This window comes from Dama dama, chromosome 5, assembly GCF_033118175.1.
Source record: "Dama dama isolate Ldn47 chromosome 5, ASM3311817v1, whole genome shotgun sequence".
NCBI classification, from domain to species: domain Eukaryota; kingdom Metazoa; phylum Chordata; class Mammalia; order Artiodactyla; family Cervidae; genus Dama; species Dama dama.
In genome coordinates this window covers 70,533,259-70,556,926 of record NC_083685.1, presented here as the reverse complement: position 1 = coordinate 70,556,926, position 23,668 = coordinate 70,533,259, and positions in this window count along the sequence as shown.

Here is a 23,668-nt window from a genome sequence, read left to right as displayed (position 1 = left end):
ACTGGCCTTTGGAGGCAGCGGGGGAGGTCTTCCAGCGGGAGAGGGCCGGTTGTGCTCAGAGGACCCACAGGCCAGTGGCAGGACCAGCAGGGACCCTGCCCCTGGCCAGCCGTGCCCAGATATTCCTGGCCTCCGGGGGGGAGGGGCGATACAGCCCCACCAAGGGGCAGGCTGCGGGGAATGGGTCCAGACATGACCAGGCACCTCCCCAGTCTCATCCCCGCTGGTGACTTTCCCCTGGGCCTAGGCCTCGGTTGAGGCCTCCTTGGAGAGGAGGTTGCTGGCAGGGGCTTTCTCCACACTGCAAGGAGCTAGAGCTCAGAGGGGTTCGTCTGAGGAAAGGCACCAGCAAGGGGCTGGATGCCCAAGACCTCTTGGGCCCAGCAGCCTCAGGGCAGCAGGGAGAGCAATAGGCCCACTGTGCCCCTAGGTCGGCTCTTGCCCTTTCCCAAAGAGGCGACCATCCCATCCACTGCCTGACAGACTCTGGCTCCCCCGAGTTCTCCGCCGGTGCAGGGGGCAGGAACAGACCTGTGCATGTGATTCTGCCTTGGCCTGGGAGTGTGGACCCCCGGCCTGGCCCCCAGGCTCAGGGGCAAGGGCCCGGAGAGAGCACCACCCCGAAGCGCTTTTCTCCCGGGTTTGGGAGCATTGTGCGCGGCTGGCGGGAACAGCGAGCGAGAGTGCTTACAAACTGGCCTTTGGAGGAAGCCGGGAGGTCTTCCAGCGGGAGAGTGCCGGCTGTGCTCAGAGGCCCCACAGTCCAGGGGCAGGACCGAGCAGGGCCCCTACTCCTGGCCAGCGTTGCCCAGGAGTTCCTGGCCTCCGGGGGAGTGGTACTGCCCCACCAAGTTGCAGGCTGCGGGGAGTGGGTCCAGACATGCCCGAGTGCCTCCCCAGGCTCATCCCCGCTGGTGCCTTTCCCCTGGGCCTAGGCCTCGGTTGAGGCCTCCTTGGAGAGGAGGATGCTGGCAGGGGCTGTCTGCACACTGCAAGGAGCTGGAGATCAGACGGCCTCGTCAGAGGGAAGGCACCAGCAAGGGGCTGGATGCCCAAGACCTCTTGGTCCTAGCAGCCTCAAGGCAGCAGGGAGAGCAAGAGGCCCACTGTGACACTAGGTCGCCTCTTGCCCGGTCCCACAGAGGCGGCCAGCCCAGCAGCTGCCTGACAGTCTCTGGCTCCCCCAAGCTCCCTTCCGGTGCAGAGGGCAGCAACAGACATGTGCATGTGGTTCTGCAGTGGCCTGGGAGTGTGGACCCCCAGCCTGGTCCCCAGGCTCAGGGGCAAGGGCCCGGAGAGAGCACCACCCCGAAGCACTTTTCTCCCGGGCTTGGGAGCATTGTGAGCGGCTGGCGGGAACAGCGGGCGAGAGTGCTTGCAAACCGGCCTTTGGAGGCAGCCGCGTAGGTCTTCCATTGGGAGAGTGCCGGCTGTGCTCAGTGGCCCCACAGTCCAGGGGCAGGACCCAGCAGGGCCCCTGCCCCTGGCCAGCTTTGCCCAGACCTTCCTGTCCTCCGGGGGGGTACTGCCCCACCAAGGGGCAGGCTGCGGGGACTGGGTCGAGACATGCCCAGGCGCCTCCCCAGGCTCATCCCCGCTGGTGCCTTTCCCCTGGGCCTAGGCCTCGGTTGAGGCCTCCTTCGAAAGGAGGTTGCTGGCAGGGGCTGTCTCCACACTACCAGCAGCTGGAGCTGAGAGGGCCTCGTCAGAGGGAAGGCACCAGCAAGGGGCTGGATGCCCAACCCCTCTTGGGCCCAGCAGCCTCAGGGCAGCAAGGAGAGCAAGAGGGCCTCTGTGACCCTAGGTCGGCTCTTGCCCCTTCCCACAGAGGCGACCAGCCAAGCAGCTGCCTGACAGACTCTGGCTCCCCCGAGCTCCCTGCCGGTGCAGGGGGCAGGAACAGACCTGTGCATGTGGTTCTGCCTTGGCCTGGTAGTGTGGACCCCCGCCCTGGCCCCCAGGCTCAGGGGCAAGGGACCGGAGAGAACACCACCCCGAAGCGCTTTTCTCCCGGGCTTGGGAGCATTGTGCGCGGCTGGCGGGAAGAGCGGGCGAGAGTGCTTGCAAACCGGCCTTTGGAGGCAGCCGGGGAGGTCTTCCAGCGGGAGAGGGCCGGTTTTGCTCAGAGGTCCCACAGGCCAGGGGCAGGACCCAGCATGGCCCCTGCCCCTGGACAGCCTTGCCCAGACCTTCCTGGCCTCCGTGGGGGGGGGAGTACTGCCCCGCCAAGGGTCAGGCTGCGGGGACTGGATACAGACATGCCCGGGCGCCCCCCCAGTCTCATCCTCGCTGGTGCCTTTCCCCTGGGCCTAGGCCTCGATTGAAGCCTCCTTGGAGAGGAGGTTGGTGGCGGGGGCTGTCTACCCACTGCAAGGAGCTGGAGCTCAGAGGGCCTCGTCAGAAGGAAGGCACCAGCAAGGGGTTGGATGCCGAAGGCCTCTTGGGCCCAGCAGCCTCAGAGCAGCAGGTAGAACAAGAGGCCCACTGTGCCCCTAGGTCGGATCTTGCCCCTTACCACAGAGGCGGCCAGCAGAGCAGCTGCCTGACAGACTCTGGCTCCCCCGAGCTCTCTGCCGGTGCAGGGGGCAGGAACAGACCTGTGCATGTGGTTCTGCCTTGGCCTGGGAGTGTGGACGCCCGGCCTGGCCCCCAGGCTCAGGGGCAAGGGCCCGGAGAGAGCACCACCCCGAAGCGCTTTTCTCCCGGGCTTGCAAGCATTGTGCGCAGCTGGCAGGAACAGCAGGCGAGAGTGCTTGCAAACCGGCCTTTGGAGGCAGCCGGGGAGGTCTTCCAACGGGAGAGGGCTGGCTGTGCTCAGAGGCCCCACAGGCCAGGGGCAGGACCCAGCAGGGCCCCTGCCCCTGGCCAGCCTTGCCCAGACCTTCCTGGCCTCCGGGGTGGGGGAGTTACTGCCCCACCAAGGTGCATGCTGCGGGGACTGGGTCAAGACATGCCCAGTTGCCACCCCTGGCTCATCCACGCAGGTGCCTTTCCCCTGGGCCTAGGCCTCGGTTGAGGCCTCCTGGGAGAGGAGGTTGCTGGCAGGGGCTCTCTCCACACAGCAAGGAGCTGGAGCTCAGCGGGCCTCGTCAGAGGGAAGGCACCAGCAAGGGGCTGGATGCCCAAGACCTCTTGAGCCCAGCAGCCTCAGGGCAGCAGGGAGAGCAAGAGCCCACTGTGCCCCTAGATCGGCTCTTGCCCCTTCCCACAGAGGCGGCCAGCCCAGCAGCTGCCTGACAGACTCTGGCTCCCCCGAGTTCTCTGCAGGTGCAGGGGGCAGGCACAGACTTGTGCATGTGATTCTGCCTTGGCCTGGAGTGTGGACGCCCGGCCTGGCCCCCTGGCTCAGATGTAAGGGCCCAGAGAGAGCACCACCCCGAAGCGCTTTTCTCCCGGGCTTGGGAGCATTGTGCGCGGCTGGAGGGAACAGCGGGCGAGAGTGCTTACAAACCGGCCTTTTAAGGCAGCCGGGGAGGTCTTCCAGCGGGAGAGGGCCGGTTGTGCTGAGGCCCCACAGGCCAGTGGCAGGACCCAGCACGGCCTCTGCTCCTGGCCAGCCTTGCCCAGAGGTTCCTGGCCTCCGGGGGTGTGGTACTGCCCCACCAAGATGCAGGCTGCGGGGAGTGGGTCCAGACACGCCCGGGTGCCTCCACAGGCTCATCCCCACTGGTGCCTTTCCCCTAGGCCTAGGCCTCGGTTGAGGCCAACTTGGAGAGGAGGATGCTGGCAGGGGCTCTCTCCACACAGCAAGGAGCTGGAGCTCAGAGGGCCTCGTCAGAGGGAAGGCACCAGCAAGGGGCTGGATGCCCAAGACCTCTTGGGCCCAGCAGCCTCAAGGCAGCAGGGAGAGCAAGAGGGCCACTGTGCCCCTAGGTCGCCTCTTGCCCGGTCCCACAGAGGCGGCCAGCCCAGCAGCTGCCTGACAGACTCTGGCTCCCCCGAGCTTTCTGCCAGTGCAGGGGGCAGGATCAGACCTGTGCATGTGGTTCTGCCTTGGCCTGGGAGTGTGGACCCCCGGCCTGGCCCCCAGGCTCAGGGGCAAGGGTGTGGAGAGAGCACCACACGAAGCGCTTTTCTCCCGGGCTTGGGAACATTGTGAGCGGCTGGCGGGAACAGGGGGCGAGAGTGCTTGTAAACCAGCCTTTGGAGGCAGCCCGGGAGGTCTTCCAGAGGGAGAGGGCCGGCTGTGCTCCGAGGTCCCACAGGCCAGGGGCAGGACCCAGCAGGGCCCCTACCCCTGGCCAGCCTTGCCCAGACCTTGCTGGCCTCCGGGGGGGTGGTACTGCCCCACCAAGTGGCAGGCTGCTGGGACTGGCTTCAGACATGCCCGGGCGCCTGCCCAGGCTCATCCTTGCTGGTGCCTTTCCCCTGGGCCTAGGCCTCGGTTGAGGCCTCCTTGGAGAGGAGGTTGCTGGCAGGGGCTTTCTCCACACTGCAAGGAGGTGGAGCTCAGAGGTGTTCGTCAGAGGAAAGGCACCAGCAAGGGGCTGGATGCCCAAGACCTCTTGGGCCCAGCAGCCTTAGGGCAGCAGAGAGAGCAAGAGGCCCACTCTGCCCCTAGGTCGGCTCTTGCCCTTTCCCAAAGAGGCGAACATCCCATCATCTGCCTGACAGAATCTGGCTCGCCCGAGTTCTCTGCGGCTGCAGGGGGCAGGAACAGACCTGTGCATGTGATTCTGCTTTGGCCTGGGAGTGTGGACCCCCGGCCTGGTCCCCAGGCTCAGGGGCAAGGGCCCGGAGAGAGCACCACCCTGAAGCGGTTTTTTCCCGGGCTTGGAAGCATTGTGCGCGGCTGCCGGGAACAGCGGGCGAGAGTGCTTGCAAACTGGCCTTTGAGGCAGCTGGGAGGTCTTCCAGCGGGAGAGTGCCGGCTGTTCTCAGAGACCCCACAGTCCAGGGGCAGGACCCAGCAGGGCCCCTGCCCCTGGCCAGCCTTGACCAGACCTACCTGGCCTCCGGGGGGGTACTGCCCCATCAAGGGGCATGCAGCGGGGACTGGGTCGAGACATGCCCGGGCGCCTCCCCAGGCTCATCCCCACTGGTGCCTTTCCCCTGGGCCTAGGCCTCGGTTGAGGCCTCCTTGGAGAGGAGGTTGCTTGCAGGGGCTGTCTCCACATTACAAGCAGCTGGAGCTGAGAGGGCCTCGTCAGAGGGAAGGCACCAGCAAGGGGCTGGATGCCCAACCCCTCTTGGGCCCAGCAGCCTCAGGGCAGCAAGGAGAGCAAGAGGGCCTCTGTGACCCTAGGTCGGCTCTTGCCCCTTCCCACAGAGGCGACCAGCCAAGCAGCTGCCTGACAGACTCTGGCTCCCCCGAGCTCCCTGCCGGTGCAGGGGGCAGGAACAGACCTGTGCATGTGGTTCTGCCTTGGCCTGGTAGTGTGGACCCCCGCCCTGGCCCCCAGGCTCAGGGGCAAGGGACCGGAGAGAACACCACCCCGAAGCGCTTTTCTCCCGGGCTTGGGAGCATTGTGCGCGGCTGGCGGGAAGAGCGGGCGAGAGTGCTTGCAAACCGGCCTTTGGAGGCAGCCGGGAAGGACTTCCAGCGGGAGAGGGCCGGTTTTGCTCAGAGGTCCCACAGGCCAGGGGCAGGACCCAGCATGGCCCCTGCCCCTGGACAGCCTTGCCCAGACCTTCCTGGCCTCCGTGGGGGGGGGGAGTACTGCCCCGCCAAGGGTCAGGCTGCGGGGACTGGATACAGACATGCCCGGGCGCCCCCCCAGTCTCATCCTCGCTGGTGCCTTTCCCCTGGGCCTAGGCCTCGATTGAAGCCTCCTTGGAGAGGAGGTTGGTGGCGGGGGCTGTCTACCCACCGCAAGGAGCTGGAGCTCAGAGGGCCTCGTCAGAAGGAAGGCACCAGCAAGGGGTTGGATGCCGAAGGCCTCTTGGGCCCAGCAGCCTCAGAGCAGCAGGTAGAACAAGAGGCCCACTGTGCCCCTAGGTCGGATCTTGCCCCTTACCACAGAGGCGGCCAGCAGAGCAGCTGCCTGACAGACTCTGGCTCCCCCGAGCTCTCTGCCGGTGCAGGGGGCAGGAACAGACCTGTGCATGTGGTTCTGCCTTGGCCTGGGAGTGTGGACGCCCGGCCTGGCCCCCAGGCTCAGGGGCAAGGGCCCGGAGAGAGCACCACCCCGAAGCGCTTTTCTCCCGGGCTTGGAAGCATTGTGCGCAGCTGGCAGGAACAGCAGGCGAGAGTGCTTGCAAACCGGCCTTTGGAGGCAGCCGGGGAGGTCTTCCAACGGGAGCGAGCCGGCTGTGCTCAGAGGCCCCACAGGCCAGGGGCAGGACCCAGCAGGGCCCCTGCCCCTGGCCAGCCTTGCCCAGACCTTCCTGGCCTCTGGGGTGGGGGAGTTACTGCCCCACCAAGGTGCAGGCTGCGGGGACTGGGTCAAGACATGCCCAGTTGCCACCCCTGGCTCATCCACGCAGGTGCCTTTCCCCTGGGCCTAGGCCTCGGTTGAGGCCTCCTGGGAGAGGAGGTTGCTGGCAGGGGCTCTCTCCAAACAGCAAGGAGCTGGAGCTGAGAGGGCCTCGTCAGATGAAAGGCACCAGCAAGGGGCTGGATGCCCAAGATCTCTTGGGCCCAGCAGCCTCAGGGCAGCAAGGAGAGCAAGAGGGCCACTGTGACCCTAGGTCGGCTCTTGCCCCTTCCCACAGAGGCGGCCAGCCCAGCAGCTGCCTGACAGACTCTGGCTCCTCCGAGCTTTCAGCCGGTGTAGGTGGCATGAACAGACCTGTGCATGTGGTTCTGCCTTGGCCTGGGAGTTTCTACCCCGGCCTGGTCCCCAGGCTCAGGGGCAAGGGCCCGGAGAGAGCAAGACCCCGAAGTGCTTTTCTCCTGGGCTTGGGAACATTGTGCGCCGCTGGCGGGAACAGCGGACGAGAGGGCTTGCAAACTGGCCTTTGGAGGCAGCCGGGGAGGTCTTCCAGCGGGAGAGGGCCGGTTGTGCTCAGAGGACCCACAGGCCAGTGGCAGGACCAGCAGGGCCCCTGCCCCTGGCCAGCCGTGCCCAGATATTCCTGGCCTCCGGGGGGGAGGGGGGATACAGCCCCACCAAGGGGCAGGCTGCGGGGAATGGGTCCAGACATGACCAGGCACCTCCCCAGTCTCATCCCCGCTGGTGACTTTCCCCTGGGCCTAGGCCTCGGTTGAGGCCTCCTTGGAGAGGAGGTTGCTGGCAGGGGCTTTCTCCACACTGCAAGGAGCTAGAGCTCAGAGGGGTTCGTCTGAGGAAAGGCACCAGCAAGGGGCTGGATGCCCAAGACCTCTTGGGCCCAGCAGCCTCAGGGCAGCAGGGAGAGCAATAGGCCCACTGTGCCCCTAGGTCGGCTCTTGCCCTTTCCCAAAGAGGCGACCATCCCATCCACTGCCTGACAGACTCTGGCTCCCCCGAGTTCTCCGCCGGTGCAGGGGGCAGGAACAGACCTGTGCATGTGATTCTGCCTTGGCCTGGGAGTGTGGACCCCCGGCCTGGACCCCAGGCTCAGGGGCAAGGGCCCGGAGAGAGCACCACCCCGAAGCGCTTTTCTCCCGGGTTTGGGAGCATTGTGCGCGGCTGGCGGGAACAGCGAGCGAGAGTGCTTACAAACTGGCCTTTGGAGGAAGCCGGGAGGTCTTCCAGCGGGAGAGTGCCGGCTGTGCTCAGAGGCCCCACAGTCCAGGGGCAGGACCGAGCAGGGCCCCTACTCCTGGCCAGCCTTGCCCAGGAGTTCCTGGCCTCCGGGGGAGTGGTACTGCCCCACCAAGTTGCAGGCTGCGGGGAGTGGGTCCAGACGTGCCCGGGTGCCTCCCCAGGCTCATCCCCGCTGGTGCCTTTCCCCTGGGCCTAGGCCTCGGTTGAGGCCTCCTTGGAGAGGAGGATGCTGGCAGGGGCTGTCTCCACACTGCAAGGAGCTGGAGATCAGAGGGCCTCGTCAGAGGGAAGGCACCAGCAAGGGGCTGGATGCCCAAGACCTCTTGGTCCTAGCAGCCTCAAGGCAGCAGGGAGAGCAAGAGGCCCACTGTGACACTAGGTCGCCTCTTGCCCGGTCCCACAGAGGCGGCCAGCCCAGCAGCTGCCTGACAGTCTCTGGCTCCCCCAAGCTCCCTTCCGGTGCAGAGGGCAGGAACAGACATGTGCATGTGGTTCTGCAGTGGCCTGGGAGTGTGGACCCCCGGCCTGGTCCCCAGGCTCAGGGGCAAGGGCCCGGAGAGAGCACCACCCCGAAGCACTTTTCTCCCGGGCTTGGGAGCATTGTGAGCGGCTGGCGGGAACAGCGGGCGAGAGTGCTTGCAAACCGGCCTTTGGAGGCAGCCGGGGAGGTCTTCCAGCGGGAGAGGGCCGGCTGTGCTCAGAGGCTCCACAGGGTAGGGGCAGGACCCAGCAGGGCCTCTGCCCCTGGCCAGCCTCGCCCAGACCTTCCTGGCCTCCGGGGAGATGGTACTGCCCCACCAAGTGGCAGGCTGCTGGGACTGGGTCGAGACATGCCCTGGCGCCTCCCCAGGCTCATCCTTGCTGGTGCCTTTCCCCTGGGCCTAGGCCTCGGTTGAGGCCTCCTTGGAGAGGAGGTTGCTTGCAGGGGCTTTCTCCACACTGCAAGGAGCTGGAGCTCAGAGGGACTCGTCAGAGGGAAGGCACCAGCAAGGGGCTGGATGCTCAAGACCTCTTTAGCCCAGCAGCCTCAGGGCAGCAGGGAGAGCAAGAGCCCACTGTGCCCCTAGGTCGGCTCTTGCCCCTTCCCACAGAGGCGGCCAGCCCCGCATCTGCCTGACAGACTCTGGCTCCCCCGAGCTTTCTGCCGGTGCAGGGGGCGGGATCAGACCTGTGTATGTGGTTCTGCCTTGGCCTGGGAGTTTGGACCCCGGCCTGGCCCCCAGGCTCAGGGGCGAGGGACCGGAGAGAGCACCTCCCCGAAGCGCTTTTCTCCCGGGCTTGGGAGCATTGTGCGCGGCTGACGGGAAGAGCGGGCGAGAGTGCTTGCAAACCGGCCTTTGGAGGCAGCCGCGTAGGTCTTCCAGTGGGAGAGTGCCGGCTGTGCTCAGTGGCCCCACAGTCCAGGGGCAGGACCCAGCAGGGCCCCTGTCCCTTGCCAGCTTTGCCCAGACCTTCCTGTCCTCCGGGGGGGTACTGCCCCACCAAGGGGCAGGCTGCGGGGACTGGGTCGAGACATGCCCGGGCGCCTCCCCAGGCTCATCCCCGCTGGTGCCTTTCCCGTGGGCCTAGGCCTCGGTTGAGGCCTCCTTCGAAAGGAGGTTGCTGGCAGGGGCTGTCTCCACACTACCAGCAGCTGGAGCTGAGAGGGCCTCGTCAGAGGGAAGGCACCAGCAAGGGGCTGGATGCCCAGACCTCTTGGGCCCAGCAACCTCAGGGCAGCAAGAAGAGCAAGACGGCCAGTGTGACCCTAGGTCGGCTCTTGCCCCTTCCCACAGAGGCGACCAGCCAAGCAGCTGCCTGACAGACTCTGGCTCCCCCGAGCTCCCTGCCGGTGCAGGGGGCAGGAACAGACCTGTGCATGTGGTTCTGCCTTGGCCTGGTAGTGTGGACCCCCGCCCTGGCCCCCAGGCTCAGGGGCAAGGGACCGGAGAGAACACCACCCCGAAGCGCTTTTCTCCCGGGCTTGGGAGCATTGTGCGCGGCTGGCGGGAAGAGCGGGCGAGAGTGCTTGCAAACCGGCCTTTGGAGGCAGCCGGGGAGGTCTTCCAGCGGGAGAGGGCCGGTTTTGCTCAGAGGTCCCACAGGCCAGGGGCAGGACCCAGCATGGCCCCTGCCCCTGGACAGCCTTGCCCAGACCTTCCTGGCCTCCGTGGGGGGGGGAGTACTGCCCCGCCAAGGGTCAGGCTGCGGGGACTGGATACAGACATGCCCGGGCGCCCCCCCAGTCTCATCCTCGCTGGTGCCTTTCCCCTGGGCCTAGGCCTCGATTGAAGCCTCCTTGGAGAGGAGGTTGGTGGCGGGGGCTGTCTACCCACTGCAAGGAGCTGGAGCTCAGAGGGCCTCGTCAGAAGGAAGGCACCAGCAAGGGGTTGGATGCCGAAGGCCTCTTGGGCCCAGCAGCCTCAGAGCAGCAGGTAGAACAAGAGGCCCACTGTGCCCCTAGGTCGGATCTTGCCCCTTACCACAGAGGCGGCCAGCAGAGCAGCTGCCTGACAGACTCTGGCTCCCCCGAGCTCTCTGCCGGTGCAGGGGGCAGGAACAGACCTGTGCATGTGGTTCTGCCTTGGCCTGGGAGTGTGGACGCCCGGCCTGGCCCCCAGGCTCAGGGGCAAGGGCCCGGAGAGAGCACCACCCCGAAGCGCTTTTCTCCCGGGCTTGGAAGCATTGTGCGCAGCTGGCAGGAACAGCAGGCGAGAGTGCTTGCAAACCGGCCTTTGGAGGCAGCCGGGGAGGTCTTCCAACGGGAGAGGGCTGGCTGTGCTCAGAGGCCCCACAGGCCAGGGGTAGGACCCAGCAGGGCCCCTGCCCCTGGCCAGCCTTGCCCAGACCTTCCTGGCCTCCGGGGTGGGGGAGTTACTGCCCCACCAAGGTGCAGGCTGCGGGGACTGGGTCAAGACATGCCCAGTTGCCACCCCTGGCTCATCCACGCAGGTGCCTTTCCCCTGGGCCTAGGCCTCGGTTGAGGCCTCCTGGGAGAGGAGGTTGCTGGCAGGGGCTCTCTCCAAACAGCAAGGAGCTGGAGCTCAGAGGGCCTCGTCAGAGGGAAGGCACCAGCAAGGGGCTGGATGCCCAAGATCTCTTGGGCCCAGCAGCCTCAGGGCAGCAAGGAGAGCAAGAGGGCCACTGTGACCCTAGGTCGGCTCTTGCCCCTTCCCATAGAGGCGGCCAGCCCAGCAGCTGCCTGACAGACTCTGGCTCCTCCGAGCTTTCAGCCGTTGTAGGTGGCATGAACAGACCTGTGCATGTGGTTCTGCCTTGGCCTGGGAGTTTCGACCCCGGCCTGGCCCCCAGGCTCAGGGGCAAGGGCCTGGAGAGAGCAAGACCCCGAAGTGCTTTTCTCCTGGGCTTGGGAACATTGTGCGCCGCTGGCGGGAACAGCGGACAAGAGGGCTTGCAAACTGGCCTTTGGAGGCAGCGGGGGAGGTCTTCCAGCGGGAGAGGGCCGGTTGTGCTCAGAGGACCCACAGGCCAGTGGCAGGACCAGCAGGGACCCTGCCCCTGGCCAGCCGTGCCCAGATATTCCTGGCCTCCGGGGGGGAGGGGCGATACAGCCCCACCAAGGGGCAGGCTGCGGGGAATGGGTCCAGACATGACCAGGCACCTCCCCAGTCTCATCCCCGCTGGTGACTTTCCCCTGGGCCTAGGCCTCGGTTGAGGCCTCCTTGGAGAGGAGGTTGCTGGCAGGGGCTTTCTCCACACTGCAAGGAGCTAGAGCTCAGAGGGGTTCGTCTGAGGAAAGGCACCAGCAAGGGGCTGGATGCCCAAGACCTCTTGGGCCCAGCAGCCTCAGGGCAGCAGGGAGAGCAATAGGCCCACTGTGCCCCTAGGTCGGCTCTTGCCCTTTCCCAAAGAGGCGACCATCCCATCCACTGCCTGACAGACTCTGGCTCCCCCGAGTTCTCCGCCAGTGCAGGGGGCAGGAACAGACCTGTGCATGTGATTCTGCCTTGGCCTGGGAGTGTGGACCCCCGGCCTGGCCCCCAGGCTCAGGGGCAAGGGCCCGGAGAGAGCACCACCCCGAAGCGCTTTTCTCCCGGGTTTGGGAGCATTGTGCGCGGCTGGCGGGAACAGCGAGTGAGAGTGCTTACAAACTGGCCTTTGGAGGAAGCCGGGAGGTCTTCCAGCCGGAGAGTGCCGGCTGTGCTCAGAGGCCCCACAGTCCAGGGGCAGGACCGAGCAGGGCCCCTACTCCTGGCCAGCCTTGCCCAGGAGTTCCTGGCCTCCGGGGGAGTGGTACTGCCCCACCAAGTTGCAGGCTGCGGGGAGTGGGTCCAGACATGCCCGGGTGCCTCCCCAGGCTCATCCCCGCTGGTGCCTTTCCCCTGGGCCTAGGCCTCGGTTGAGGCCTCCTTGGAGAGGAGGATGCTGGCAGGGGCTGTCTCCACACTGCAAGGAGCTGGAGATCAGAGGGCCTCGTCAGAGGGAAGGCACCAGCAAGGGGCTGGATGCCCAAGACCTCTTGGTCCTAGCAGCCTCAAGGCAGCAGGGAGAGCAAGAGGCCCACTGTGACACTAGGTCGCCTCTTGCCCGGTCCCACAGAGGCGGCAAGCCCAGCAGCTGCCTGACAGACTCTGGCTCCCCCAAGCTCCCTTCCCGTGCAGAGGGCAGGAACAGACATGTGCATGTGGTTCTGCAGTGGCCTGGGAGTGTGGACCCCCGGCCTGGTCCCCAGGCTCAGGGGCAAGGGCCCGGAGAGAGCACCACCCCGAAGCACTTTTCTCCCGGGCTTGGGAGCATTGTGAGCGGCTGGCGGGAACAGCGGGCGAGAGTGCTTGCAAACCGGCCTTTGGAGGCAGCCGGGGAGGTCTTCCAGCGGGAGAGGGCCGGCTGTGCTCAGAGGCTCCACAGGGTAGGGGCAGGACCCAGCAGGGCCTCTGCCCCTGGCCAGCCTCGCCCAGACCTTCCTGGCCTCCGGGGAGATGGTACTGCCCCACCAAGTGGCAGGCTGCTGGGACTGGGTCGAGACATGCCCTGGCGCCTCCCCAGGCTCATCCTTGCTGGTGCCTTTCCCCTGGGCCTAGGCCTCGGTTGAGGCCTCCTTGGAGAGGAGGTTGCTTGCAGGGGCTTTCTCCACACTGCAAGGAGCTGGAGCTCAGAGGGACTCGTCAGAGGGAAGGCACCAGCAAGGGGCTGGATGCTCAAGACCTCTTTAGCCCAGCAGCCTCAGGGCAGCAGGGAGAGCAAGAGCCCACTGTGCCCCTAGGTCGGCTCTTGCATCTTCCCACAGAGGCGGCCAGCCCCGCATCTGCCTGACAGACTCTGGCTCCCCCGAGCTTTCTGCCGGTGCAGGGGGCGGGATCAGACCTGTGTATGTGGTTCTGCCTTGGCCTGGGAGTTTGGACCCCGGCCTGGCCCCCAGGCTCAGGGGCGAGGGACCGGAGAGAGCACCTCCCCGAAGCGCTTTTCTCCCGGGCTTGGGAGCATTGTGCGCGGCTGACGGGAAGAGCGGGCGAGAGTGCTTGCAAACCGGCCTTTGGAGGCAGCCGCGTAGGTCTTCCAGTGGGAGAGTGCCGGCTGTGCTCAGTGGCCCCACAGTCCAGGGGCAGGACCCAGCAGGGCCCCTGCCCCTGGCCAGCTTTGCCCAGACCTTCCTGTCCTCCGGGGAGGTACTGCCCCACCAAGGGGCAGGCTGCGGGGACTGGGTCGAGACATGCCCAGGCGGCTCCCCAGGCTCATCCCCGCTGGTGCCTTTCCCCTGGGCCTAGGCCTCGGTTGAGGCCTCCTTCGAAAGGAGGTTGCTGGCAGGGGCTGTCTCCACACTACCAGCAGCTGGAGCTGAGAGGGCCTCGTCAGAGGGAAGGCACCAGCAAGGGGCTGGATGCCCAACCCCTCTTGGGCCCAGCAGCCTCAGGGCAGCAAGGAGAGCAAGAGGGCCTCTGTGACCCTAGGTCGGCTCTTGCCCCTTCCCACAGAGGCGACCAGCCAAGCAGCTGCCTGACAGACTCTGGCTCCCCCGAGCTCCCTGCCGGTGCAGGGGGCAGGAACAGACCTGTGCATGTGGTTCTGCCTTGGCCTGGTAGTGTGGACCCCCGCCCTGGCCCCCAGGCTCAGGGGCAAGGGACCGGAGAGAACACCACCCCGAAGCGCTTTTCTCCCGGGCTTGGGAGCATTGTGCGCGGCTGGCGGGAAGAGCGGGCGAGAGTGCTTGCAAACCGGCCTTTGGAGGCAGCCGGGGAGGTCTTCCAGCGGGAGAGGGCCGGTTTTGCTCAGAGGTCCCACAGGCCAGGGGCAGGACCCAGCATGGCCCCTGCCCCTGGACAGCCTTGCCCAGACCTTCCTGGCCTCCGTGGGGGGGGGGAGTACTGCCCCGCCAAGGGTCAGGCTGCGGGGACTGGATACAGACATGCCCGGGCGCCCCCCCAGTCTCATCCTCGCTGGTGCCTTTCCCCTGGGCCTAGGCCTCGATTGAAGCCTCCTTGGAGAGGAGGTTGGTGGCGGGGGCTGTCTACCCACTGCAAGGAGCTGGAGCTCAGAGGGCCTCGTCAGAAGGAAGGCACCAGCAAGGGGTTGGATGCCGAAGGCCTCTTGGGCCCAGCAGCCTCAGAGCAGCAGGTAGAACAAGAGGCCCACTGTGCCCCTAGGTCGGATCTTGCCCCTTACCACAGAGGCAGCCAGCAGAGCAGCTGCCTGACAGACTCTGGCTCCCCCGAGCTCTCTGCCGGTGCAGGGGGCAGGAACAGACCTGTGCATGTGGTTCTGCCTTGGCCTGGGAGTGTGGACGCCCGGCCTGGCCCCCAGGCTCAGGGGCAAGGGCCCGGAGAGAGCACCACCCCGAAGCGCTTTTCTCCCGGGCTTGGAAGCATTGTGCGCAGCTGGCAGGAACAGCAGGCGAGAGTGCTTGCAAACCGGCCTTTGGAGGCAGCCGGGGAGGTCTTCCAACGGGAGAGGGCCGGCTGTGCTCAGAGGCCCCACAGGCCAGGGGCAGGACCCAGCAGGGCCCCTGCCCCTGGCCAGCCTTGCCCAGACCTTCCTGGCCTCTGGGGTGGGGGAGTTACTGCCCCACCAAGGTGCATGCTGCGGGGACTGGGTCAAGACATGCCCAGTTGCCACCCCTGGCTCATCCACGCAGGTGCCTTTCCCCTGGGCCTAGGCCTCGGTTGAGGCCTCCTGGGAGAGGAGGTTGCTGGCAGGGGCTCTCTCCACACAGCAAGGAGCTGGAGCTCAGAGGGCCTCGTCAGAGGGAAGGCACCAGCAAGGGGCTGGATGCCCAAGACCTCTTGGGCCCAGCAGCCTCAGGGCAGCAGGGAGAGCACGAGCCCACTGTGCCCCTAGGTCGGCTCTTGCCCCTTCCCAAAGAGGCGGCCAGCCCAGCAGCTGCCTGACAGACTCTGGCTCCCCCGAGTTCTCTGCAGGTGCAGGGGGCAGGCACAGACTTGTGCATGTGATTTTGCCTTGGCCTGGAGTGTGGACGCCCGGCCTGGCCCCCTGGCTCAGATGTAAGGGCCCAGAGAGAGCACCACCCCGAAGCGCTTTTCTCCCGGGCTTGGGAGCATTGTGCGCGGCTGGAGGGAACAGCGGGCGAGAGTGCTTACAAACCGGCCTTTTAAGGCAGCCGGGGAGGTCTTCCAGCGGGAGAGGGCCGGTTGTGCTGAGGCCCCACAGGCCAGTGGCAGGACCCAGCACGGCCTCTGCTCCTGGCCAGCCTTGCCCAGAGGTTCCTGGCCTCCGGGGGTGTGGTACTGCCCCATCAAAATGCAGGCTGCGGGGAGTGGGTCCAGACACGCCCGGGTGCCTCCACAGGCTCATCCCCACTGGTGCCTTTCCCCTAGGCCTAGGCCTCGGTTGAGGCCAACTTGGAGAGGAGGATGCTGGCAGGGGCTCTCTCCACACAGCAAGGAGCTGGAGCTCAGAGGGCCTCGTCAGAGGGAAGGCACCAGCAAGGGGCTGGATGCCCAAGACCTCTTGGGCCCAGCAGCCTCAAGGCAGCAGGGAGAGCAAGAGGGCCACTGTGCCCCTAGGTCGCCTCTTGCCCGGTCCCACAGAGGCGGCCAGCCCAGCAGCTGCCTGACAGACTCTGGCTCCCCCGAGCTTTCTGCCAGTGCAGGGGGCAGGATCAGACCTGTGCATGTGGTTCTGCCTTGGCCTGGGAGTGTGGACCCCCGGCCTGGCCCCCAGGCTCAGGGGCAAGGGTGTGGAGAGAGCACCACCTGAAGCGCTTTTCTCCCATGCTTGGGAACATTGTGAGCGGCTGGTGGGAACAGGGGGCAAGAGTGCTTGTAAACCAGCCTTTGGAGGCAGCCCGGGAGGTCTTCCAGAGGGAGAGGGCCGGCTGTGCTCAGAGGTCCCACAGGCCAGGGGCAGGACCCAGCAGGGCCCCTACCCCTGGCCAGCCTTGCCCAGACCTTGCTGGCCTCCGGGGGGGTGGTACTGCCCCACCAAGTGGCAGGCTGCTGGGACTGGCTTCAGACATGCCCGGGCGCCTGCCCAGGCTCATCCTTGCTGGTGCCTTTCCCCTGGGCCTAGGCCTCGGTTGAGGCCTCCTTGGAGAGGAGGTTGCTGGCAGGGGCTTTCTCCACACTGCAAGGAGGTGGAGCTCAGAGGTGTTCGTCAGAGGAAAGGCACCAGCAAGGGGCTGGATGCCCAAGACCTCTTGGGCCCAGCAGCCTTAGGGCAGCAGGGAGAGCAAGAGGCCCACTCTGCCCCTAGGTCGGCTCTTGCCCTTTCCCAAAGAGGCGAACATCCCATCATCTGCCTGACAGATTCTGGCTCGCCCGAGTTCTCTGCGGCTGCAGGGGGCAGGAACAGACCTGTGCATGTGATTCTGCTTTGGCCTGGGAGTGTGGACCCCCGGCCTGGTCCCCAGGCTCAGGGGCAAGGGCCCGGAGAGAGCACCACCCTGAAGCGGTTTTTTCCCGGGCTTGGAAGCATTGTGCGCGGCTGCCGGGAACAGCGGGCGAGAGTGCTTGCAAACTGGCCTTTGAGGCAGCTGGGAGGTCTTCCAGCGGGAGAGTGCCGGCTGTTCTCAGAGACCCCACAGTCCAGGGGCAGGACCCAGCAGGGCCCTTGCCCCTGGCCAGCCTTGACCAGACCTTCCTGGCCTCCGGGGGGGTACTGCCCCATCAAGGGGCATGCAGCGGGGACTGGGTCGAGACATGCCCGGGCGCCTCCCCAGGCTCATCCCCACTGGTGCCTTTCCCCTGGGCCTAGGCCTCGGTTGAGGCCTCCTTGGAGAGGTGGTTGCTTGCAGGGGCTCTCTCCACACTACAAGCAGCTGGAGCTCAGAGGGCCTCGTCAGACGGAAGGCACCAGCAAGGGGCTGGATGCCCAGACCTCTTGGGCCCAGCAACCTCAGGGCAGCAAGGAGAGCAAGAGGGCCTCTGTGACCCTAGGTCGGCTCTTGCCCCTTCCCACAGAGGCGACCAGCCAAGCAGCTGCCTGACAGACTCTGGCTCCCCCGAGCTCCCTGCCGGTGCAGGGGGCAGGAACAGACCTGTGCATGTGGTTCTGCCTTGGCCTGGTAGTGTGGACCCCCGCCCTGGCCCCCAGGCTCAGGGGCAAGGGACCGGAGAGAACACCACCCCGAAGCGCTTTTCTCCCGGGCTTGGGAGCATTGTGCGCGGCTGGCGGGAAGAGCGGGCGAGAGTGCTTGCAAACCGGCCTTTGGAGGCAGCCGGGGAGGTCTTCCAGCGGGAGAGGGCCGGTTTTGCTCAGAGGTCCCACAGGCCAGGGGCAGGACCCAGCATGGCCCCTGCCCCTGGACAGCCTTGCCCAGACCTTCCTGGCCTCCGTGGGGGGGGGAGTACTGCCCCGCCAAGGGTCAGGCTGCGGGGACTGGATACAGACATGCCCGGGCGCCCCCCCAGTCTCATCCTCGCTGGTGCCTTTCCCCTGGGCCTAGGCCTCGATTGAAGCCTCCTTGGAGAGGAGGTTGGTGGCGGGGGCTGTCTACCCACTGCAAGGAGCTGGAGCTCAGAGGGCCTCGTCAGAAGGAAGGCACCAGCAAGGGGTTGGATGCCGAAGGCCTCTTGGGCCCAGCAGCCTCAGAGCAGCAGGTAGAACAAGAGGCCCACTGTGCCCCTAGGTCGGATCTTGCCCCTTACCACAGAGGCGGCCAGCAGAGCAGCTGCCTGACAGACTCTGGCTCCCCCGAGCTCTCTGCCGGTGCAGGGGGCAGGAACAGACCTGTGCATGTGGTTCTGCCTTGGCCTGGGAGTGTGAACGCCCGGCCTGGCCCCCAGGCTCAGGGGCAAGGGCCCGGAGAGAGCACCACCCCGAAGCGCTTTTCTCCCGGGCTTGGAAGCATTGTGCGCAGCTGGCAGGAACAGCAGGCGAGAGTGCTTGCAAACCGGCCTTTGGAGGCAGCCGGGGAGGTCTTCCAACGGGAGAGGGCCGGCTGTGCTCAGAGGCCCCACAGGCCAGGGGCAGGACCGAGCAGGGCCCCTACTCCTGGCCAGCCTTGCCCAGGATTTCCTGGCCTCCGGGGGAGTGGTACTGCCCCACCAAGTTGCAGGCTGCGGGGAGTGGGTCCAGACATGCCCGGGTGCCTCCCCAGGCTCATCCCCGCTGGTGCCTTTCCCCTGGGCCTAGGCCTCGGTTGAGGCCTCCTTGGAGAGGAGGATGCTGGCAGGGGCTGTCTCCACACTGCAAGGAGCTGGAGATCAGAGGGCCTCGTCAGAGGGAAGGCACCAGCAAGGGGCTGGATGCCCAAGACCTCTTGGTCCTAGCAGCCTCAAGGCAGCAGGGAGAGCAAGAGGCCCACTGTGACACTAGGTCGCCTCTTGCCCGGTCCCACAGAGGCGGCCAGCCCAGCAGCTGCCTGACAGTCTCTGGCTCCCCCAAGCTCCCTTCCGGTGCAGAGGGCAGGAACAGACATGTGCATGTGGTTCTGCAGTGGCCTGGGAGTGTGGACCCCCGGCCTGGTCCCCAGGCTCAGGGGCAAGGGCCCGGAGAGAGCACCACCCCAAAGCACTTTTCTCCCGGGCTTGGGAGCATTGTGAGCGGCTGGCGGGAACAGCGGGCGAGAGTGCTTGCAAACCGGCCTTTGGAGGCAGCCGGGGAGGTCTTCCAGCGGGAGAGGGCCGGCTGTGCTCAGAGGCTCCACAGGGTAGGGGCAGGACCCAGCAGGGCCTCTGCCCCTGGCCAGCCTCGCCCAGACCTTCCTGGCCTCCGGGGAGATGGTACTGCCCCACCAAGTGGCAGGCTGCTGGGACTGGGTCGAGACATGCCCTGGCGCCTCCCCAGGCTCATCCTTGCTGGTGCCTTTCCCCTGGGCCTAGGCCTCGGTTGAGGCCTCCTTGGAGAGGAGGTTGCTTGCAGGGGCTTTCTCCACACTGCAAGGAGCTGGAGCTCAGAGGGACTCGTCAGAGGGAAGGCACCAGCAAGGGGCTGGATGCTCAAGACCTCTTTAGCCCAGCAGCCTCAGGGCAGCAGGGAGAGCAAGAGCCCACTGTGCCCCTAGGTCGGCTCTTGCCCCTTCTTACAGAGGCGGCCAGCCCCGCATGTGCCTGACAGACTCTGGCTCCCCCGAGCTTTCTGCCGGTGCAGGGGGCGGGATCAGACCTGTGTATGTGGTTCTGCCTTGGCCTGGGAGTTTGGACCCCGGCCTGGCCCCTAGGCTCAGGGGCGAGGGACCGGAGAGAGCACCTCCCCGAAGCGCTTTTCTCCCGGGCTTGGGAGCATTGTGCGCGGCTGACGGGAAGAGCGGGCGAGAGTGCTTGCAAACCGGCCTTTGGAGGCAGCTGCGTAGGTCTTCCAGTGGGAGAGTGCCGGCTGTGCTCAGTGGCCCCACAGTCCAGGGGCAGGACCCAGCAGGGCCCCTGTCCCTGGCCAGCTTTGCCCAGACCTTCCTGTCCTCCGGGGGGGTACTGCCCCACCAAGGGGCAGGCTGCGGGGACTGGGTCGAGACATGCCCAGGCGCCTCCCCAGGCTCATCCCCGCTGGTGCCTTTCCCCTGGGCCTAGGCCTCGGTTGCAGCCTCCTTCGAAAGGAGGTTGCTGGCAGGGGCTGTCTCCACACTACCAGCAGCTGGAGTTGAGAGGGCCTCGTCAGAGGGAAGGCACCAGCAAGGGGCTGGATGCCCAACCCCTCTTGGGCCCAGCAGCCTCAGGGCAGCAAGGAGAGCAAGAGGGCCTCTGTGACCCTAGGTCGGCTCTTGCCCCTTCCCACAGAGGCGACCAGCCAAGCAGCTGCCTGACAGACTCTGGCTCCCCCGAGCTCCCTGCCGGTGCAGGGGGCAGGAACAGACCTGTGCATGTGGTTCTGCCTTGGCCTGGTAGTGTGGACCCCCGCCCTGGCCCCCAGGCTCAGGGGCAAGGGACCGGAGAGAACACCACCCCGAAGCGCTTTTCTCCCGGGCTTGGGAGCATTGTGCGTGGCTGGCGGGAAGATCGGGCGAAGGTGCTTGCAAACCGGCCTTTGGAGGCAGCCGGGGAGGTCTTCCAGCGGGAGAGGGCCGGTTTTGCTCAGAGGTCCCACAGGCCAGGGGCAGGACCCAGCATGGCCCCTGCCCCTGGACAGCCTTGCCCAGACCTTCCTGGCCTCCGTGGGGGGGGGAGTACTGCCCCGCCAAGGGTCAGGCTGCGGGGACTGGATACAGACATGCCCGGGCGCCCCCCCAGTCTCATCCTCGCTCTGCCTTTCCCCTGGGCCTAGGCCTCGATTGAAGCCTCCTTGGAGAGGAGGTTGGTGGCGGGGGCTGTCTACCCACTGCAAGGAGCTGGAGCTCAGAGGGCCTCGTCAGACGGAAGGCACCAGCAAGGGGCTGGATGCCCAGACCTCTTGGGCCCAGCAACCTCAGGGCAGCAAGAAGAGCAAGACGGCCAGTGTGACCCTAGGTCGGCTCTTGCCCCTTCCCACAGAGACGGCCAGCCCAGCAGCTGCCTGACAGACTCTGGCTCCCCTTAGCTCTCTGCCATTGCAGGCGGCAGGAAAAGACCTGTGCATGTGGTTCTGCCTTCGCCTGGGAGTGTGGACCCCTGGCCTGGTCCCCAGGCTCAGGGGCAAGGGCCCGGAGAGAGCACCACCCTGAAGCGGTTTTTTCCCGGGCTTGGAAGCATTGTGCGCGGCTGCCGGGAACAGCAGGCGAGAGTGCTTGCAAACTGGCCTGAGGCAGCTGGGAGGTTTTCCAGCGGGAGAGTGCCGGCTGTGCTCAGAGGCCCCAGAGGCCAGGGGCAGGACCCAGCAGGGCCCCTGCCCCTGGCCAGCCTTGCCCAGACCTTCCTGGCCTCCGGGGTGGGGGAGTTACTGCCCCACCAAGGTGCAGGCTGCGGGGACTGGGTCAAGACATGCCCAGTTGCCACCCCTGGCTCATCCACGCAGGTGCCTTTCCCCTGGGCCTAGGCCTCGGTTGAGGCCTCCTGGGAGAGGAGGTTGCTGGCAGGGGCTCTCTCCACACAGCAAGGAGCTGGAGCTCAGAGGGCCTCGTCAGAGGGAAGGCACCAGCAAGGGGCTGGATGCCCAAGATCTCTTGGGCCCAGCAGCCTCAGGGCAGCAGGGAGAGCAAGAGGGCCACTGTGACCCTAGGTCGGCTCTTGCCCCTTCCCACAGAGGCGGCCAGCCCAGCAGCTGCCTGACAGACTCTGGCTCCTGCGAGCTTTCAGCCGGTGTAGGTGGCATGAACAGACCTGTGCATGTGGTTCTGCCTTGGCCTGGGAGTTTCGACACCGGCCTGGCCCCCAGGCTCAGGGGCAAGGGCCCGGAGAGAGCAAGACCCCGAAGTGCTTTTCTCCTGGGCTTGGGAACATTGTGCGCCGCTGGCGGGAACAGCGGACGAGAGGGCTTGCAAACTGGCCTTTGGAGGCAGCCGGGGAGGTCTTCCAGCGGGAGAGGGCCGGTTGTGCTCAGAGGACCCACAGGCCAGTGGCAGGACCAGCAGGGCCCCTGCCCCTGGCCAGCCGTGCCCAGATATTCCTGGCCTCCGGGGGGGAGGGGGGATACAGCCCCACCAAGGGGCAGGCTGCGGGGAATGGGTCCAGACATGACCAGGCACCTCCCCAGTCTCATCCCCACTGGTGACTTTCCCCTGGGCCTAGGCCTCGGTTGAGGCCTCCTTGGAGAGGAGGTTGCTGGCAGGGGCTTTCTCCACACTGCAAGGAGCTAGAGCTCAGAGGGGTTCGTCTGAGGAAAGGCACCAGCAAGGGGCTGGATGCCCAAGACCTCTTGGGCCCAGCAGCCTCAGGGCAGCAGGGAGAGCAATAGGCCCACTGTGCCCCTAGGTCGGCTCTTGCCCTTTCCCAAAGAGGCGACCATCCCATCCACTGCCTGACAGACTCTGGCTCCCCCGAGTTCTCCGCCAGTGCAGGGGGCAGGAACAGACCTGTGCATGTGATTCTGCCTTGGCCTGGGAGTGTGGACCCCCGGCCTGGCCCCCAGGCTCAGGGGCAAGGGCCCGGAGAGAGCACCACCCCGAAGCGCTTTTCTCCCGGGTTTGGGAGCATTGTGCGCGGCTGGCGGGAACAGCGAGTGAGAGTGCTTACAAACTGGCCTTTGGAGGAAGCCGGGAGGTCTTCCAGCCGGAGAGTGCCGGCTGTGCTCAGAGGCCCCACAGTCCAGGGGCAGGACCGAGCAGGGCCCCTACTCCTGGCCAGCCTTGCCCAGGAGTTCCTGGCCTCCGGGGGAGTGGTACTGCCCCACCAAGTTGCAGGCTGCGGGGAGTGGGTCCAGACATGCCCGGGTGCCTCCCCAGGCTCATCCCCGCTGGTGCCTTTCCCCTGGGCCTAGGCCTCGGTTGAGGCCTCCTTGGAGAGGAGGATGCTGGCAGGGGCTGTCTCCACACTGCAAGGAGCTGGAGATCAGAGGGCCTCGTCAGAGGGAAGGCACCAGCAAGGGGCTGGATGCCCAAGACCTCTTGGTCCTAGCAGCCTCAAGGCAGCAGGGAGAGCAAGAGGCCCACTGTGACACTAGGTCGCCTCTTGCCCGGTCCCACAGAGGCGGCCAGCCCAGCAGCTGCCTGACAGTCTCTGGCTCCCCCAAGCTCCCTTCCGGTGCAGAGGCCAGGAACAGACATGTGCATGTGGTTCTGCAGTGGCCTGGGATTGTGGACCCCCGGCCTGGTCCCCAGGCTCAGGGGCAAGGGCCCGCAGAGAGCACCACCCCGAAGCACTTTTCTCCCGGGCTTGGGAGCATTGTGAGCGGCTGGCGGGAACAGCGGGCGAGAGTGCTTGCAAACCGGCCTTTGGAGGCAGCCGGGGAGGTCTTCCAGCGGGAGAGGGCCGGCTGTGCTCAGAGGCTCCACAGGGTAGGGGCAGGACCCAGCAGGGCCTCTGCCCCTGGCCAGCCTCGCCCAGACCTTCCTGGCCTCCGGGGAGATGGTACTGCCCCACCAAGTGGCAGGCTGCTGGGACTGGGTCGAGACATGCCCTGGCGCCTCCCCAGGCTCATCCTTGCTGGTGCCTTTCCCCTGGGCCTAGGCCTCGGTTGAGGCCTCCTGGGAGAGGAGGTTGCTTGCAGGGGCTTTCTCCACACTGCAAGGAGCTGGAGCTCAGAGGGACTCGTCAGAGGGAAGGCACCAGCAAGGGGCTGGATGCTCAAGACCTCTTTAGCCCAGCAGCCTCAGGGCAGCAGGGAGAGCAAGAGCCCACTGTGCCCCTAGGTCGGCTCTTGCCCCTTCCCACAGAGGCGGCCAGCCCCGCATCTGCCTGACAGACTCTGGCTCCTCCGAGCTTTCAGCCGGTGTAGGTGGCATGAACAGACCTGTGCATGTGGTTCTGCCTTGGCCTGGGAGTTTCGACACCGGTCTGGCCCCCAGGCTCAGGGGCAAGGGCCCGGAGAGAGCAAGACCCCGAAGTGCTTTCCTCCTGGGCTTGGGAACATTGTGCGCCGCTGGCGGGAACAGCGGACGAGAGGGCTTGCAAACTGGCCTTTGGAGGCAGCCGGGGAGGTCTTCCAGCGAGAGAGGGCCGGTTGTGCTCAGAGGACCCACAGGCCAGTGGCAGGACCAGCAGGGCCCCTGCCCCTGGCCAGCCGTGCCCAGATATTCCTGGCCTCCGGGGGGGAGGGGGGATACAGCCCCACCAAGGGGCAGGCTGCGGGGAATGGGTCCAGACATGACCAGGCACCTCCCCAGTCTCATCCCCGCTGGTGACTTTCCCCTGGGCCTA